Below are 19,943 nucleotides of genomic sequence, written 5' to 3'. Positions count from 1 at the left end.
CCAATAGATGTCACAGATATTTACAATTTCTATTACTTACAGTGGCTAGAGATACCTTGAAATATTGTTTTTGCTGCTCAATGCACTGAAATTATAATACTTACTGGTTCACTACTAGATCTTGTTATTTAATATGCTAAAAAAGATTCATATTCATTGTATTTCAGATTTGTTTTTCAACACTTTTTGAGAAGTGTGTTTCAGTATGATTCGTTTACTTTGTAATCCTCTGTTTTATGTTAGGCCTGAAAAGACATTATTTTGAGAAATGTCCACAGATTTTCCAGACTGACAAAGGGGTTCATGTCACAAAAAGGGTTAAGATCTCTTGTTCTAAGCAAAAGAGTGCAAACTCAAATGCCTGCAAGGATTGCCTGGAAAAAGAGAGTTGGGTTGGCAGACTAATACAACAGTCTAGATGGAAAAAAGATTTGCTGGAAAGTTCATGGGAGCCCAATAACTAACACTCCTGTGATTTACCCAAATTTGAATCCAACCGAAAAGAAGACAAAGGAATAGGCAAGATGGAGTCCAGAGTATCACCTTTTAACTTAACAAACCAAATATCAGAGAATGTGCTATATTTCCTGGTGGCCACAATGCCGGGGCCTCCATTCAAGGCTTACAAAGGGAAGAAGCCCCCTGGAATCCTGGAGCACAGGACCAGCTTACAACAGCTGGCCACAGCCAACTTTCCAGCCATGACCGCAGACACCGAATCCTGCCTGGGCTTAAACCACCTCACCCAGCAGGGCTGGTTTGGGCAGGTCTCCACCTGTCGGGAGGAGAGTTTGCCCCAGAAGGCCTTGAAATGGGTCAGAACAATGCATTAATTAAATTAACTCGAAGACCAAAAATGTACCCCCTTTTTTCTTTCCCTTCCCAAGTTCTGTCCTACTACAACTGTCTAGTATGACCTCTCAGAGGTTCTGCAATAAAATCAAAGAGAAATGCAGAAAGAAAGTCTCTTAATAAAAGGCCAGCAATGTGGAGATGCCCTAAATTTGAATACAATTTCTCCCATCGTAATTCTCTCAGAAAAATTAAAATCCAGACACTAATCCCTTCACAAGTTTAAGTCTAAAGATGACAAAGCCCAAAGGAATTATAGTCTGAAATTAGGTTCTATTGCTCTTATGAATTAAGTCCAAAGTAAGTAATTCTCTTCTCTTTAAGTGTCGGGTTGAGGTGTTTCCACAGCCTTGGCAGAGGAAGGGGATCTGCCAGTGTTTGCAGCCCAGGCTTTCTCTCACTGGGGTTAGTGTGGTTCTTGCAAAAAGTATACTGTTCAATGCCAGGTTGCTCATAGATTTAATGGTTAAAAGTTTCAAAAATATATTTTCAGTAGTGAGCCATACCCACCACATTTAGAAGAGAAGCCAAACCTCAACCCCCTAAAGCAATCATCCCAGCAAAAATGACATTCCCAGAATGTGGGGCTTAGTATGTTTTCAAAGACCATGATCCAAAATGCAATTTCCATGTGGATGTGTGCTGGCGTGGTAGACAGGATAATAAATGGTCCCCTGAAGATGTCCACGACCTAGTCCATGGAACATGTGATATAACTTTACATGGCAAAAAGGACTTTGCAGATTCAATTAAGAATTTTGAAATGAGGAGATTATCCTGGATTATCTAGGTGGGCCCAATATAATCACAAGGGCCCTTATAAGAGGGAGACAAGAGTGTGAGAGCCAGAGATTTGGAGATGCTGTGCTACTGTCTTTAAGGATGGAGGAAGGGGCCATGAGCCCAGGAATACAGGTGGCCTCTAGAAGCTGGAAAAAGTAAGGAAGTGAATTTTCTCCTAGAGCCTCCGGAAGGAACACAGCCCTGCCAACACCTTGATTTTAGCCCAGTGAGTCCCATTTTTGGATTTCTGGCCCCCAGAACTGTAACAAAATTAATTTATGTTGTGTTAGCTCACTAAGTGTGTTGCAGCAGTGAAAGGAAACCAACACGGGTTGTTAAAAACTTAGATTCTGGTGCAAAACCAGCCTGCTTTCAGATCCTAGCTTGGCCATTTACTCAGTGTGTGGCCTTGAGTCCTACCAGCATATGCTGGCGGTCCTGAATCATCAGCACGTGTGTGTTAAGGCCAAGACTTCACCGTGGGATTGCCCGTGCCCACTAAAGTCCAGGCCTTTCTAGGCCCCATGCAGGTGGTAGCCGATGAGGTCATTCCCACACATGTGCCTTGGCACATTGGTGAGGCCCAGTTGTCCTGGTAATTCTCCTGAGAATTGTGTCTTTGCTGAGGGCCAAGCAACTTTCCTTTTGGCTGTTACAATACATAAATAAACAAAGAGCCACATATGAAAAACAGTCCATATAAAGCAACCATAGGATATGTTGCAATCATCTATCAGAGTTGAAATATCACGTGTGGCCTAAAGCTTATGCTCCCTTTTCCATGTCACGGAATTTAAAAAATTCCAAGTGCAACAAGCAACCTTGTGAGCCAATAAAAGCCTCTACAACCCAAAGATCTCTCCCATACATAAAAATCCAAAGCCCAATGCCCCTCAAGATCTTTTAACATATTTATTTTATTCCCCAACATTCCAGCCATTTGTTTCATTTCTCGGTGTTCCCAGTGAATGCACCAAATGTTGGGGTATGCTAGGGAAAACTCTCTTTCTCTGCCCGAATTCAAACACAGTTGAGAAATAAGACAAGAGAGTAAGGCAAAATAGACTAAAACATCATCTTTATGACCGATAAAGCTGACACTGGAGGGTGTGGTTTATGTGTACTGTCAAGGGAAGAGTGAATGGAAGTATGGAAACAGTCCAGAAGTGCAATGATAAGGCACATATTCTCCACATAGAAAGAAGTATCAGCAGCTGGGAAAGATTTCTCCATTGATGCAGATAAAGCCTGGCTTAGATTGACATGGTAAAGAAGACTCAATTCAGGCAATAAGGTACATTTGTTGTTCAGGTTAATTGAGTGCAATGGTGATAGTACACAGGCCATTTTGAAATGCACAAGGGCCCAACTCATGGACTGCCAGTCTCTCTGAAATCCACTTGTTGGATCCACCGAAAATCTTCTCAATGTGTTGGGAAAAAAGATTTGCAATTCCAGTCAAATGATGATTAGTCTTTACTACTCTATGAAAAACAATTAATGCAAAAAGCAGAAATTTAGGCACCGTTATATAATTAACATGACTAATAGGGACCTAACTCATAATTACCTGGGAGATGCCTAAAAAATCGGGAACCAATGAAAATGGAGCTGATAAGGGAGTGTGCTTACAGCGGAAAATCCGGATCTTGCCCAGTCAGGAAAAGCACACTGCTCTACTTGATCGCCTGTGCGTTTTAAGTCTTCTGGTGTTATTTTCATTGTCAGCTACGGCTTGAAAGTTTACTCGTGGGTTGTTGCTTCACCACCCTAGCCCATTTGCATTCTCTGGTGATACCTGAGAGTAACTCATGTCGCTCAGATTCGTGCATCTCTGCCTCCATGGGGCACATGGGCTCTGCAATGGCACAGAGTTCAGGGGGAACCAAAACCCCAGGAAGCTGCTTTTTGCCAACATAAATCAAGAATGTTGACGTGGAATGGTTTGGAGAGCTTAAGAGAAATTCATCACCACCACGGAAAAAGCTACATAGCATGTGTGTTCAACTGCTGTTCAACCAGGAGTTATGTCTCGATGAATCCAGAAGGATTAAAAAGGAGGCGCTGTGCTTTTTAAATTTATATTTTAAAAATACGAAGTTACTACTTTAGATCGATAGAACCTTGAAAATGGGGCAATCTTTTAGGTTTCATCTCTGTGTTCTTTCAAAGCGTTGCAATATTTTAGGTTTGATTGCTGTGTTCATTCACTTCTAATTTCTTTTTTTTTTTTTTTTTTTTTAGGAAGGACTTCTGGTGATGCAGATTTCTTGGGAAAATTGTTGATTTTTCACTGTATTCGGGAAGGATGAGTTTTGATGATCATTTCTTGTGCCTCAGGTACTTCTTTATTAGTTTCTTGGGAATCTTCCTTGCAGAGCATCTTCAGAAGCCATTAGAACTAGCATTTGAAGCAGCTATGCAAATGTAAGAATAGGGGCCAAAACCAGTAAGGTTGAAATTCCACTGTCTTTGAGCCCCACTCTGATAACTTGATTTTACTACAAAGTGATCATGGTTCTTACAGTCACTCACATATTACTCTCGGCTCTGGTTGGGTGGACCCTGATTTTCAACTGCTTCGAGCAAGCGTCCCCACCCACTCTGCTCTGCTGTCACCCCACCCAGGTGTACATTAGTGTACTGCAAACCTGCACTCATTTCTTGGTCATGCAGATGTTTGTGGACAGAATTGCTCCTGCCAGCTACTTTCCATCTACTGCTTTGTCTGTCTCCTTTCCTCTTTTGAATCCATCTGGAATGAGGCCAAGAAGCCAAAGTTCTCCTGGAAATGACATTCTCTGTCATGGCAGAGATGCATGGGCATACTTGTATATTGTGCCTGGGAGCAGCATGACATCCTGGCAGGGTGTGTGGCTGCACCTTCCAGGGAAATAGTTATGGGTTGCTTCTCTAATGGAAGGCTGGGGGATGGCTAATCATGTAACAATTCGAAATAATTACTAAAGAGAGAGAAAGAGAGTGAAAGACGTAATACTTTTGGTGGCTTCTGAAAAATGGCCATCATTGTTCTAGAATAGCATCCTGCCTGAATCATCATGGTTCTAAAGCTTAGGTGGAAATGTCTGAATTGCAGAGTGTTACCCTTAGCATAGCGCTCAGTGATGCTGCATTAGAAATTATTCTTTCTCTCAAAGCATCCTGGAGAAGTCAACTCAGCCTCAAGTCATTTTGTAATCTCAGTGACACAGACTTAGGGGAAAGGGGGAAGAAATGAGACCCAGATTGGGTGGCTTGATCAAATTGTGGGACCGGCCCCTGAGAAGGGCAGTCAGCAGTCCGGAATACAACATCCAGTGGGGCTGTGAATCAGGCTGATTTCACTGTTCCTGTTTTTGTGGTATGATCTGGTAAGTAGGGATTGGCAGTGGGGATTCTCACAGCAAAAACGCTAAAGAAAAGATTGGTCATGACTCTGTGGGTCCAGGTGGATAGGACTCCAATTATAAGATCCAGGGGAGGGCTCTGGCAAAAGCCAAAGTGTCAAGCCAGAGCCAAGCAGGCAGGGTTCAGAGCAAGATTTCAGGCCCTGCAGGGAAGAACCAGAGCATGGGGCAGGCACATGAGGCAGAAATCAAACTGACAAGGAGGATACAATAGGGGGCTAGAGTGAAGTTTAACTCAGAATGAGCGTGGGTTCCATGGCCCAGTTCTGGGATTAAGACTTCAGCAGGGTTTCTCAGCCTCAGCACTATTGATATTTGGGGCCAGATGATTCTTTGTTGTGAGGGACTGCCCTGTGTATTGTGGAATATTTAGCAGCAGCCCTCACCTCTATGCATTAGTTGCTACTAATACCCGCCCCCCCCCCCCGAGTTGTGACAGCTGTAAATGTCTCCAGACTTTGACAAATATGTCTGGGTGGACAAAAAATCACCGTAGTTGAAAACTACTAGTTGACAGCAGAAGACTAATTCCCCTCAGCACTGACTAGTGGGGCCCCTATCTTGATCAGGTTTGGTTCATGAATGGGGCACATGTGAATCTGTCAATTAAGGACCTCAGACAAGTCAAGCTAGGGCCTGACAAATCTATCCAAAGTCCTCCGGTACTGAAAACTTTCATAAAGAGATGACCAAGCATTGGAGGGGGAAGAGCTTTGATTTTGCTTGGAGTTAAGAAGAGGAGAGAGAAGGAAGATAGAGAAGTCAGGGTGAAGTTAGCCAAGCTGAGCCAAGCTGAGAGTTTAAGGTAGAAGCCATAACTGCTCCCTTGGGCTTATCTGGAGCAAAACTATTAGTATTCAGAACACCCAGGCCTTGCCATCTGGTATGCTTTGGGGATGGAAATCCTACATTTAATTGAGCACTGAACGAAGGCTTAGGTGGATATTTAATGATGAAGTCTACGCTTGCCAGTCAGTGTAGTACCACTGTACCTTTCCAGCAATAAGAAGGCTTTGAAGGTTCATACAAACTCTACTTGGACAAGAACGTCCAAGGCCCAGGATGTTTTTCATGTTGAATCTTGTCTAAGCTTCTCTTTTCCTGAGAGATGACGGTTGACTCTGGAGCTAGGTTTGAGTCAAGGCCAATGAGACCTGTCCTTCAGCTTCATTCCCAAAATTGAAGGTCACTGATGGCTTCATTTGTGGTGTTGTATCTGCTGTGTGTTCCCAGAGATGGTTTCATGCAGACTGTCTCAACATATCTTCAACCCCCAGGAATCTGGTTGTTTCTAAATCCAGGACTTCTGCCACCTCTTCTGGTCGTTTTTGTTTTCCAACCAGTACATCTTTCCTTTCAGAGAAGGAGTTAAATGTTAGGTGGTCGGAGCAAAGGAACCAGCTCAGATCAGAGAGTGCCTGCCTGAGTACCACCCCCGGAAGAAATGTGGATCACTTATTTCTCTAAGCGTAGCCAGGCAGCTCCCAGAACTCACACAAAGACTGCTCTCCAGGTGCGCTAGAGGGCCACATGAGAGCCCCAGATTCAGGGAGGCAGAGTGAGTGGTGTCTCCCCACTTCCACCTCCACCACAGGCGGTGATAGTGAGGATCACATTAGAGCACACTACATGGCAGGTGGTGGGAATTTAATACACAACTTTGCTTGTTAAAGGAAAATGAAATAGTGTTGCTTATAAAACTTCAGGGTATTAGGAGCTTAGGTAAGTGCATGTGAATTTCAGGGAACTTTGGATGGGGTTAATTTCATTTCTACTGTCTGAGAAAATGCAAAGCAGCAAAGGGTGACTTTGCTTAACTGAGAGATCAAGAAGTGGTCAGTTGACAAACAGAATAGTGGCATCTTGATCTTCTTTCCTCTGTTATGTACTCTCTTGGTTTGATTCCTGGGATTCAGTAGTATTTAGTTAGAGGAAAAGCATTCTTTCTACCTGGATATTTTTAGATAATATTTCTGATCCATTAGGCACTTTCTTCCTACTAATTAACATCTGCATACCGATTATAAAACTACATTTGGAGGGGCAGTGAAGTAGAACTTTGCTTAAATTCTTTGCATTGCTTAATTTAGTATTAATAGAAACCCCAACACTCCAAATATATTTAGAGTTTATTTTGTATAATTTAAAAATCTGTATTTTTTGGTAACTTTTTATATTGGTTTGAAGAGTTTGTGTGTGAGGGAGATAAAAAGAGAGACAGAAAGAGAGTGGGAGGAAGAGAGGGAGGCAGGAACTGTTTTCCTTTCACTGTCTCAAAAGGTTTAACTTGGTTATTCAGGAATGATCTCAATTTTGTTTTGCACATATTTTGCTCTGAACTTTACCCAGAAATTTAAGGTTGGATTAATTCTTCTGTGGTTAAAATCTGTTTTAATTCTAGCAACCTCAGTCTACGTATACTTTAAGAAGAAAGGTCTACTATATTTGGTTCTCAACATTTAGGTCCTAATTTCCAGTTCTGTCCTTATATATTACACAGTATTTCCAACAGAATGGCATTCTCCTTGGTGACCTTTGAAACGTGCAAGCAGGACGTTGAAATGAGGACCAACTGAAGTTCTGTCTTTCCTGTTTACTAAGCTTGCTTTCCAAGACTCCTTCCTGACAGCTTACCCCAGTCCTTGGAACTTGCCAATAAACACTCAAACTAAAACAAGGCTCCCACTCACTTAAGTTTCTGGACTTCACTGCACTTAGCATTTAACATGTAGCAGAATATGGTATACAGAATATTAAAGTTTAGGGAGCTGAATAGGTCTTAGACGTGTTCCTTACCAGCTCTGAAGTCTTGGGAGATGGGAGAATTTTAAAATGCATATTTTGGATTAACAAAAGTTTGAAGACTCAAAAGTGGTGATTGCTTGCTTAATTTCACCAGAGACTAAAGGAATTAAGTAGAATTTATAATCTATGGAATCCAAGGTCGTATTAAAATAAACATTGAACTCCAGGAGCCTCATGGAAGAGCTCGATTGATAGAGATGACTCACTTTAATCATATGTGAAACCTTAACGTTGACTTGGAACTTCACGATGATACAAATACGGTACAGGAAGGCACAGTGCCTCCCATGGCCTTCTAGTGCCTTCAGCTGCCTTCACACAGGATGAGATCTCAGTCGTCTCAACCAGATAGGTATAAAAAAAGCCCTTGGGAACATTCTCCTGGAGACCCCCTCGTGATTTTCCTACTTCCCCTGCTGGAAAGGTGTTCCCCTCTTATCCTGGTCCTCCTCTTACTCTCTTGGAAATTACATATATTTTCTCTTGTTCAGATATAAACAGAGATGTGAGAAAGGTCAGTATCCTCTCTTCTAGAAACCACACTTTCCTTTTCAACATGATGTTCATGTTCTGTTTTAACATATGTTATATCATATGATATTCTATTTAAAATTCTGTAAAAAAAAATATGTAATTATCTACCATTAAAGCTAAGGTAGCTTAAAAAAATAAGTATTTGAAGCCTAATTGTGAGCAGTAAAGGAGTCGACAGAAGGGATTATTATATTTAGTTTTTTTAAAAAAGCTATTAGCCAGTAGCTATTACTGTGAATGCCTCTTTTTTTTTTATTTTTATTTTTTTGATTGCCAGTTAACTTTATTTATTTATTGGGAATATACATATCAAGTAAATAAAATGGAGTTTAACAAGCAATTACGAAGGAAATACTTTGTACAACTACCACCCAAATCAATAACCCCCAAAACCCCAAATATGCACACCCCCTTTACAACTTCACCATCATCTTTGTCTGTAGGCAGCATCTAGTTAGGTGTTGCCTTTTTATCTAAACTGACAGTCTCTTTTTAATTGGTATGTTTAGATTATTCACATTTAATGTGATTATTGATTGGATTAAAATCTACTACTTTGCCAGCTCTTTTCTATTTGGTCCAAACTTTTCTTTGTTTCTTTTTACTGTGAATGCCTCTTAGTAGGAATGAAAAAAGGAAAAAGGAAGTAATAGCAGGTGTTCTTGCTATATTACTTTAAAATTTTATTTAGTTTTAATGCAGAGGTATGAGTAAGCTGAACCCTCTTGGGAATAACTCTATCAGGAATATGAAGACCTCGAGTTTGTCTAAGTAAAGGGAAGTATTTCATTTATCTTTGTCTTCAATTTCTCTGGCTCCTTGGACATAGTAGGCCTGTTTAGTGTTGTTGAATGAAGAAATGGATAAAATCACAGAAATGACTCCTTAAACGAGTATGTCTGTAGGTGGGAGCTTGTGGGTTTACTATGGCAGAAATCTGAAACCTAGACAGGGATTCCTAGTAAGTTAGAAAGAAGCATCCAAATCAGGCCTAGAAATAAGGCTACGCATAAGTGAAACTGCTATTCCTACTAGTGGAAGAGCTCTCTTGGATTTTGTCCTAAAATTTTTCAGGGAAGGATCTTTATATGTGTTTTGTAACACTATTTGAGTTTAGTTATTGTAATAAAGTAGTCTTTGTGATGCTATTTAAATAGAGTAAGTGGAAAAGATATTCATTTTTAGTTCAGCTCATCACGTCAGTGATCTGTGCAGTGGCAAATATGCTAATTACAGTCAGTTCTTTTACAATGCAGTATATGTGTTCCTATAGCACTCTGCAGAATTGCACAACAAGAGCCACAGGGCTTGTGGGAAAAATGCGGTTAAGGGCACAATAATCCAAAACTCCATCAGTGACATATAAAAAAGACAAACCTAATAAAAATGGTAATACAGTTTTACACATGTTAAATGGTTAAGAAATACATAAACTCTACAATAAATGTAGCACTTTACTGTGAAAAAGATTGAAGTTTGCTTGTGGAAGTGGGTGTTAGAAAGGTGGCAGTTGATGAATTACTGTGAAGGGGTAGAATGAGGTTACTGAAATCAGACCAAAAGTTGTAACAATGGATGTAGATGAATGTGGTTCATCACACACATGGTGAACTGCAGTAGCTGGTAGATATTTCTAGGCATACACTAGGTATGTGCATAAGTGTGTTTTCTGTATTCTTACATAGCTCAGTTGAGCTGGGTGCACATAGCAAACTTAAATTTTGCTTTATGCTCAAACTGTTCCCTGATATGTCAGTTATGTCAGGATGAATACACATTTTCAAAACAAGTGGGTATAGCAAACCAATTTTATAAACAAAGAAGCTAATGATGATTATAGCTTACACACCATGAGCCCTTATTACATGCCAAGCTTTTGACATGTAATACTTAACTCATTAAATTCTATTAACAACCCTATGAAGTAGGTACTCTTATTACTCCTCGTTTGTAGATGAGGCCGCTGAACCACAGGGGGGAGAAATAAATTGCCCAAGTCCACAGGACTAAGCGGGCAAGACTCCAGCTCCTGTTAGGTTAAACTTCTGTTCTTCTGCCCTCTATGCTAAAAGGAAAGTAACTACCTTTGAATTCTAAACCTAAACCTTACAAAGCAGCAAAAACTGCCATATTTTCCTGGCATATCATTTGCCACCTGATATTAATAGCAGAATGGATGAACTCCTTCAAACCAGTAGGACATTCACTGAATATGACCTAAAGGGCCTGATGATGGAGGAACTGTTTAAGCTATGTCAGAAGAATTGAATTTATTAACTCACCTTGTGCTTTGTTCTGCCTTATTTCCTAGGCAGAATCTTCACAATGTGATAATGGAAAGCAGTGGGCAGGGGAGGGCAAATAAACTATTATACAAAGGAACATACCTGTGCTTGGCTAAGGGTCGGTCTCTATTTGGTGAGATTAAACCCTATTATGTTTTCATGATTAACCGTTACAGAATTGAAACTTGTCCCTCAGGACAGGAATTCGCCATTTACATTCCAACATTCTTTGTTTCCTGAGCAAAACCACTGCATTGATGTCATTTAATCCCCCTGTTTTTATATTTTCCCTCTTAGCTTGATGCTGGCTTCTTTCTTCTCTAGTCATTCTGCTGTACTGTAATGCGGGCTGTTTTTATTTTGTTTTGTTTCCTCCTTCCCTTCTCCCTCTTTTATTTTTGTTTTTGTTGGGTTTTTTTTTTTTTTTTTGCAAATGAAGAGTGATTGTGGTAGGAAGTGGTATGCAGAGAAGAGTAGAAAAGCAAAACCACTCTAGGCTTTGAGATAATTATAAATAAGTGGTCTTTTCTCACTTATTCTTACTGTTAAAAGTATATCTATCTTTGCAACTGTTATGTAAGTCTCAAATTATTTAAAAATTAAAAGTTACAAAAATTTCATTTTAATTTTATCAACTGAATGTTTATTTCTTTAAAAAAAATAAAGATTCTCATGTGCAACCAGAATTGATAACAATTACTCTAGTCCAGTGGTTCTCAACTCTGGTTGCATGTTAGGATCAATACTTGGGGCGAGTTTTTAAATTACTTAAAAACAACAGCAAAGCCCTCTCCATCCCTTCTCCCCACAAAAGATCAAGAAGCTGCAATAAGTGGACCAAGGCAAGGATTTCCACCTAGGTAATTAGCATGGATAGCATAGTCATTCATTCATTTATTCATCCATTTATTCATTATTATTTATTTACCTACCGAGTGCCAGGCATGGGGGAGGAATAACGTGGTGATTAAATATATGCTCTGGAGATAGAAGACCCAGAGAGATGAAGAGTGTGTAGGAATGATTTGGGTAGAGGGAGAAGTGGGACGAGGGACTATTACGGAAAGAATTATCCGGACAGAAGGTCAACCTGTGGTGAGAAGGAGACCAAGACTTCCAAGGAAGTTCTCAGAAGGCTGGTGAGGCTGGGGGGAGGATGATTGACAGAGACAGTTCTTGTGTGACCTTCCTCTCTAACCTTGGGCAGCCTGAGGCTATGACCCATTGGATATTCCACCCTCACTCTGGCTTACCCCTACCACCTGGCTTCTCTAAGACCCTCCTGCACACAGCCACACTCTTCAGTGACTTTTCCTCAGTCTTCTTCATTGTTCTGTCCATACTGGGTTTCCTCTGTGGTCATTTCTGTGCAGTGGCATCTTTTCCGCAGCTCTTCAAGAAACTTTGGTCAGTTTGAGGCAGAGAGGAAGGGAATGAGGTCAAGGAAGGCTCTGGGGATTTAGGTTCTGGTCTTGGCTTTGATACTAAGTACCTCTAGCAACTCAGGCAAGTCTTCTCTCTTTCTGGTCTTCAGTTTCCTCACCTATAGGATGAGAAAGTAGGCCACGGCATCTACAAGCCTCCTTCAAGCTGAAACCTTATCTTCTTTTTTTAAAAAAACTTATTTTACTGAAGTATAGTTGATTTACAATCTTGTGTTAATTTCTGCTGTATAGCGAAGTGATTCAGTTATACATATATACATCATTTTTCATATTCTTTTCCATTATGGTTTATCACAGGATATTGAACATAGTTCCCTGTGTTATACAGTAGGACCTTGTTATAATAGTTTGCATCTGCTAATCCCAGACTCCCAATCCATCCCTTCTACATCTGTTAATCCCAGACTCCCAATCCATCCCTCCCTCACTCCTTGGCAACCACAAGTCTGTTCTCTATGTCTGTGAGTCTGTTTCTCTGAAAACTCACCTTCTAAAGAAGCCCTTTAAGGCAAATATCTTCATCTTGAGCTACCAGACTGGCTATTTAGTTAAATTACTCTTTATAATAGCTATTGCTAGGGCATAATACCAGTTGAGAAATAAACATTTTACTGCAGATAGACTCAGATAAATTTGGGATGCCCTATTTCTAGCTAATAGTATAAATATGAATATTATAATCCAGTGACCCTAATTTCAGTTTACTTCCATAGATCCAGATGCTGCATTTGTTAAAGTTAAATAATAAAAATATCCTCAGACATATAGTATGAGAATATGAAATCTTAATGTGTGGTGATATGGTGAGCTCTGAGGTAAGAAGGATCCAGTCACTCAAAATAATGATGATCAGTTTTCACTGAGAAGTAATTTATCTAACTAAATTTTTTTTAGAAAAACCTGAAAATACCAAATGTTGGTATTTCTCAGGAATTACTGTTGGGAAGATAAGTTGGAACCACTATTTTGGAAAGTCATTTGGCAGCATCTCCTGAAGCTGAATATACATACACCCTCTGAGTCAGCAGACACACCCCCATTGTATATCCAACAGAAGTGAGTACATATGTTCACTGAAAGACATGTACCAGCATGTTAATAATTAGTAGTAGGCCAAAATTGGATACTATTCAAATGCCCAACAACAGTGGAAGTGATAAATAAAATGTTACCTATTCATACAGTGGGGTCCTACAAAATGAGAATGAAGAACCTACAAAAGCACATCACAATGTGGATGAAATCCACAAACATAATGCTGAACAACAAAAGCCACACACAAAAGAGCATATGGTGTATGACTCCATTTACATAGATAACAGAGACAATCACAGTGAATTTAGACTGTTAGAAGTCAGAATGGTGGTTACATCTGGGTGGGTTGGTGGCCATTAGGGAGCATGGTAGGGGCTTCTGGGTCATATTCAGTGTCTTGGACTGTTTGGTGGTTACACTGGTGTGTTTAGTTTGTGAAAATGTATCAAGCTATACACTTAGGTTATGAGATTTTCTGTATGTACATTTTAGTTCAAGAACAACATTTTTAGAAAAGGTTTGCCATTTATTCATTTGATCCACACGACAATTCTAGAAGATAAGAAGCACAGGTAACTTTTCTCCAGTTTTGTAGAAAGAAAACATGCTCAGTTAAGTCCAAGTTCTCCGGGCTAATTAGTGGTAGAGTTAGGTCAGGTATGTAAATCTCCTGGCGGTGGGGGGGAGATAGTCCCTGTGGGAGGAACCTGCCCAGTGCCTGATGCAGAGTAGGTGCTCAATAAATGTCCTTTGAAGCTGGATTGTAGACTGGTCCTGTCCAATCCCACAAGGCCACCATCTTGCTCTGGGAGTGGCCATTTGCTCTGATGGTCTGATGTCCCTGATGGAGTGAGTACATTCTCTTCTCAGAGAGGAATGGAGATGAGCTTTGTGTCAAATGTCCCAAGAAACTGCCAAAATACCTGTGGAGGATTGCAGAACGTTGTCCCTCTAGGGCTTAGAAGAGAATGAGTCAGACACTCAGTTCTCAGACATGGTGTCTAGTTAAATGGGAGGAAGGTTAACTTGGGCAGAAATCCATGTATGTGACCTTGGATAAATCACTGAACTTCTTTGGAGGCAACAGTTTGAAAGACACATTTGATACTCCCTACTTAGGACCATGTGATCCTTCTGTGGTTAACCTTCTGAGACCCCTGAATTTTATGCCCTCCCAAATGTCTAATCAGATTCTCTTTATTTTCAAGGGCATCTGACTGTTTTTTTTCAAATTTAGGAGTTCCCTTGGTGTTATTTAAAATCAAATTTTGATTAATTTATAATATAAATGCAGATATGCCCAATTTTCTGCTTGTCATCATAGTTCAGAAAGGAGATGCACCAACAATTTACATAGAGTAACCGGGGTCCTATTCAACTTGTTGACCATGTTTCTTCCAAAAATGTAAAACAGAAGTTTCCTTGTCAACATAATATTCCAGTTATTTATGATGTGGCTCTTAAAGAAAAGAAGTCCTAGAAATGGAGTCTGTTATTACTTGGATAATAAAAACTCAGGGCCTTCTTTGGAAAAAATGGAGAATGATAAAATGCTTTGATTTAGGGTTTGGCTGTGATGTCAAGGTCAGCCAATGAGCACAGAGGAAATATGAGAAAAATAAAGAGATAAATAGAAGCAGATGTTTGGAAAATCTGAACTATCACTAGTGAAGTTGTATGGTTAGCCATCAAAATTTCAGGGTTAGATCTATCATCCTAATAAGTTTATAATGAAAACCATTTAAGTTGGTGTTCAAAAACTTTGTTAGAACTATAGTCAACTGTACTTTACCATGAAGTGGCATTTTTCAAATTATGCTAAAAACTTTGTGGTAGTTTTGAGCTGAATCCTTGTCAGGGTTTTTCTCAAGGAGATCAGTTGCCATGGACTCCTGTTAACTCAAGATCTTTATTTCAAATTAATGTAAGAGAGAAATCTGATGGGAAGGGGAAAAGAAGTAAATACAGTTGAGAAGTTTTGGCTTCTGATTGGTCAAGCGTCTATGTTTTCAGAAGCAAATTTCTTTTTACCTTTAGTTGTTTTTGATGGCAGGAAATAGAAAAGTTCTTACATTTAGAGTTACCAAAGGCTGTCATTTAAAAAGTTTGAATAGCCTAACAGAGGAACTAGATCACTAATAACTGAATCAAAAAGAAAGAAAGGAGACAGCTTAGAGAAAGGACCCTTGGAGACCCTCAGATGGAAGGCTGGTCAATAGCATAAGTATAAATGGCTGAGAAGAGCTGTTGACTCCAAGCCAAGATTCAGGGATTTGAAAAAGAAAATGATCAAGATTAGTGAGAAGGGTTTAAAACTAAAGTATTGATATTTACTTGACAGTTTGCTCAAAAAAATCATTATGTGATTTACTGATTACTTTTCAAAAAGGGCAACATTTTATAATAGAAAAAGTGAAGAAACCATGATTATTACCATCTCGATATAAAGCCTTGACTTAATTCAGTTGAATTCCTGCCTTAGTGCTACTTGTGCGGCCTTGGGCACATTACTTGGTCCCTCAAAGCCTCACTTTCTTGATCTGTAAAATGGAGAAATAATAGTGTCTACTTCATGGGATTGTTTTGAGGCTTCCATGAGATGGAGAATGTAAATTGTTTATTTTAGAGCCTAAATAATATATTAAGAGCATTAAATGTTTTTGTCTATGGTAGTGATGATGATGAACACCTCTTTCCTTTTTTCTTTCCTCTACCTTGATTTAATCTCTCTTTTTTTTTTTAAACATCTTTATTGAAGTATAATTGCTTTACAATGGTGTGTTAGTTTCTGCTTTATAACAAAGTGAATCAGTTATACATATGTTCCCATATCTCTTCCCTCTTGCATCTCCCTCCCTCCCACCCTCCCCATCCCACCCCTCTAGGTGGTCACAAAGCACCGAGCTGATCTCCCTGTGCTATGCGGCTGCTTCCCACTAGCTATCTATTTTACATTTGGTAGTGTATATATGTCCATGCCACTCTCTCACCCTGTCACATCTCACCCCTCCCCATATCCTCAAGTCCATTCTCTAGTAGGTCTGTGTCTTTATTCCCATCTTGCCACTAGGTTCTTCATGGCCTTTTTTTTTTTTTTTTTTTTTTTCTCCTTAGATTCCATATATGTGTGTTAGCATACTGTATTTGTTTTTCTCTTTCTGACTTACTTCACTCTGTATGACAGACTCTAACTCCATCCACCTCATTACAAATACCTCCATTTCATTTCTTTTTATGGCTGAGTAATATTCCATTGTATATATGTGCCCCATCTTCTTTATCCATTCATCGGATGATGGACACTGAGGTTGCTTCCATGTCCTGGCTATTGTAAATAGAGCTGCAATGAACATTTTGGTACATGATTCTTTTTGAACTATGGTTTTCTCAGGGTATATGCCCAGTAGTGGGATTGCTGGGTCATATGGTAGTTCTATTTGTAGTTTTTTAAGGAACCTCCATACTGTACTCCATAGTGGCTGTATCAATTTACATTCCCACCAACAGTGCAGAAGTGTTCCCTTTCCTCCACACCCTCTCCAGCATTTATTGTTTCTTCATTTTTTGATGATGGCCATTCTGACCGGTGTGAGATGATATCTCATTGTAGTTTTGATTTGCATTTCTCTAATGATTAATGATGTTGAGCATTCTTTCATGTGTCTGTTGGCAATCTGTATATCTTCTTTGGAGAAATGTCTATTTAGGTCTTCTGCCCATTTTTGGATTGGGTTGTTCGTTTTTTTGTTATTGAGCTCCATGAGCTGCTTGTATATCTTGGAGATTAATCCTTTGTCAGTTGCTTCATTTGCAAATATTTTCTCCCTTTCTGATGGTTGTCTTTTGGTCTTGTTTATGGTTTCCTAATCTCTACCTCATTTTAGAAAAGATCTGAAGTTGCTTAAAATGTTGCAAATAAGCAAAATCTTGTTTTGTCTATTTTCTTTATACTATACCTCACTTAAAGGGGAAATTGAAAGAAAATTGTGAGGGTTAAAGTATATTTATATACTATAAGTAATAGTATAAAATATATTTAAGGTTATTTTACTTTATATATACTTTATATAATAGTATAAAGGTATATTTAAGGCTATTTTTTAAAAAGAAGTAGAATTAGAAAGTTTTTAAGAAGAGAGTTGGAGCCAGAATAAAAGATAGCAAAGATGTGAATGGAAAAACAAAGATTCATTCAAAACAGTATAATTTGAGGAGAGTTTATTTATAAAGGTGGGGTTGCATGTAAAATTTAAGATAGTATTTACTTAGAGGCCTGAAGGTTTGAGAGAAGGAAGAGGTCACGGGAACCCAGAAGAGAGAGTTTTGGGGCAGGCTGCCTAGGGAGGTCCTTGAGAGGACCAGAGACCTATGTTGAGGGACATAGCCAGCCTGAGGTGACCTCATGGGGACAGAACTGGGGAAATGAAGATCCTGAATTCACTCTCCTTCCTCCCTCCCATATCCTTCTGGCTCTTCCCATCGACTAAAGAGAAATGGAGAGCCATTCATGTTATCCCCACAGGCCCATCTGTCTTCAGGAGAAGCAAGAGGATAGGCAAGTGTGTGTGTGGAGTGAACATTTTAGGCAGAGAGGAACATAAAGTTGCTAAATGTCATTGAAATCTTAACTAAACTCCGAAGCAAAGAGGGGATAGAATCAGTTATAAAATCCATGTCATCAACAAACAATAACAAACCATGTCATTTTTCTTTGAAGCTTTTCTAGACAATTCCAGTTTTAAGTGACAGTCTGCAAAAATGTCCAACTTGCTAAACATTTATCTGTTATATGAGATTGTTGGATATAGATCAATTAAATTTGGGAAACATCTGGGAAAAATAATAATTTTGGTTTTAGAAGTTGGCCCAATCTGTTCTTTCTGAAAATAAATAAAAAAGATAATAAAATGATCTGTAAAGGCAACTCTTAGATTGAGACAATAAAATGCTTTCATTTTCGTCAAGGAGATTTTTAAAAATCTTCCATCATGAGTGCAAGTAGACACTTTATAAAAAATTAGCTACAGACCACTGAGATAGGTTTAAAAGAAAGGGGACCAAAGCATATTGATTTATCCCACTCTGAATTATTTACTGATGTGTCAGGAGAATATTCCAGAGGCCCAAGTTTCATGGTAGTGAAGTGCAAGAAAAGTATCAGGAATTGGCATTCTAAACTGAGCACACACAGCTTGGCCCATGAATGGTTCTTGTTCACAGAGGTGGAATCTAAGAAAAGGTGAGGAAAAGCTACAGGTCATCTTATACTGGTCTTGACAGATCTTTCTTCTGGGTGAAAAGACTGTAAGAGGAATTAGTTGTGGAAGCAATATTTCCTATATCTGTTTTGATATTTTGAAAGCCAAATAGGACAAAGGACACAGACAGTAGTGCAGAGATTTGCATGACTCTCTTTGGAAAAATCTCTACTTTTTTGTAAATATAATTGGATAAAGTGGGAAAAATATGGTACTAGACACATGATTGTTAATAGCATTAACAAACAACTTTGCATATTGTGTCACACTTTATAAACTTTCATGGACGGAATTATGGAAGCCTCACAACAATGCTGTGAGACACTACCCTCTTTGTAGGTTACAAATGGAAAACCAGGGAGAGTGAGAGCATTCTCCAAGTCACCAATTGGTAAATATTCTCATGGGGATAGTGATTGGAAGGGATGAGAATCAAACATGGGAACATAAATTAAAGTGTCCTAAATACATTTTTTTTTAATTTTTATTTATTTTATTTATTTTATTTTTGGCTGCATTGGGTCTTTGTTGCTGAGCACGGGCTTTTCTCTAGTTGCGGCGAGCGGGGGCTACTCTTCGTTGCAGTGTGCGGGTTTCTCATTGCGGTGGCTTCTCTTGTTGCAGAGCATGGGCTCTAAGCGCATGGGCTCAGTAGTTGTGGCTCACGGGCTCTAGAGTGCAGGCTCAGTAGCTGTGGCGCACAGGCTTAGTTACTCCGTGGCATGTGGGGTCTTCCGGGACCAGGGCCCGAACCCGTGTTCCCTGCATTGGCAGGTGGATTCTTAACCACGGCGCCACCATGGAAGCCCCCCTAAATACATTTTTAAATCAAATCAAACATCTTGGTTTACTAATTTTTATTGAATGCCTTTGGCATCCATGGTGAGCACATAATAAATATTTGCTGATGAATGAATGAGTGATTGCAGGAAAAAAATGATACACATGAGAACTTTGTCCTTTGCTCATTTATCTCTTGAGAATGCATGTTCTTGAGATAACATGCACAAATTTAGAGGGTGTACAGGGTGGGATGCCATGTGCATTATTTCCATCTCCAAGAACGTGTTTGAGTAGATGCGAAAACTGTGGCTATGGCTCCCCGGTGGCTGGCGGGGTGTGCCAGCTTGCAGGAGTCAGCTTGTGTGGTAGTTTAAGGGAAGTCCATATCTCAAACTGCCTGGGAGGCCTGGAGGCCTAACCACCCAGGATGACAGGCCTTGACACTCATAGGCAGGCCTGGAGCATCCTTAACCTGAGGGTATACAGCCTCATACTCGTGTGTCAAAGGTCAGATGGCACCTTGGCAGCCTTGGGCATGCAATTATCCCTGATGAGTCCCCTGTGGGAGGCGTCTTCTGCAGAAGGATCACCCAGTGTCCTTGCCCTTTTCAGAAGCTTTGCCGGTGTTAACAGGCCAGTGGGGGTCTACTAAAGCGTCCAGATTTCCTCTGGGAATCCCTCTGCTCCTTTAAACTTGGAACATGCCTTCAGTGACAGGAAGTCTTTGGAGAAGAGTTAAATACCTGTCTCAATTAA

General features: G+C 39.7%; 1 protein-coding gene across 21 annotated transcripts in view; it reads left to right on the top strand.

Annotated features, from left to right (window-relative positions):
* Positions 1–19,943, top strand: part of RASGRP1 (RAS guanyl releasing protein 1) — a 996,665-nt gene that overhangs the window by 342,441 nt on the left and 634,281 nt on the right. For 19 of the 21 annotated variants that reach the window (XM_068549078.1, XM_068549119.1, XM_068549136.1 and 16 more), the window contains one exon: positions 3,880–3,975. The gene's annotated coding sequence lies outside the window, so the exon portion shown is untranslated. Of the gene's footprint in view, positions 1–2,590; positions 2,930–3,762; positions 3,783–3,879; positions 3,976–19,943 lie in introns of those variants that run through there. The other 2 variants (XM_068549111.1, XM_068549128.1) reach the window with 2 other exon arrangements.

This window comes from Eschrichtius robustus, chromosome 1 (genome assembly GCF_028021215.1).
Source record: "Eschrichtius robustus isolate mEscRob2 chromosome 1, mEscRob2.pri, whole genome shotgun sequence".
Taxonomy (NCBI): domain Eukaryota; kingdom Metazoa; phylum Chordata; class Mammalia; order Artiodactyla; family Eschrichtiidae; genus Eschrichtius; species Eschrichtius robustus.
The sequence above is the reverse complement of the archived record's forward strand: the minus strand, read 5'-3'. Positions and strand labels throughout refer to the sequence as shown.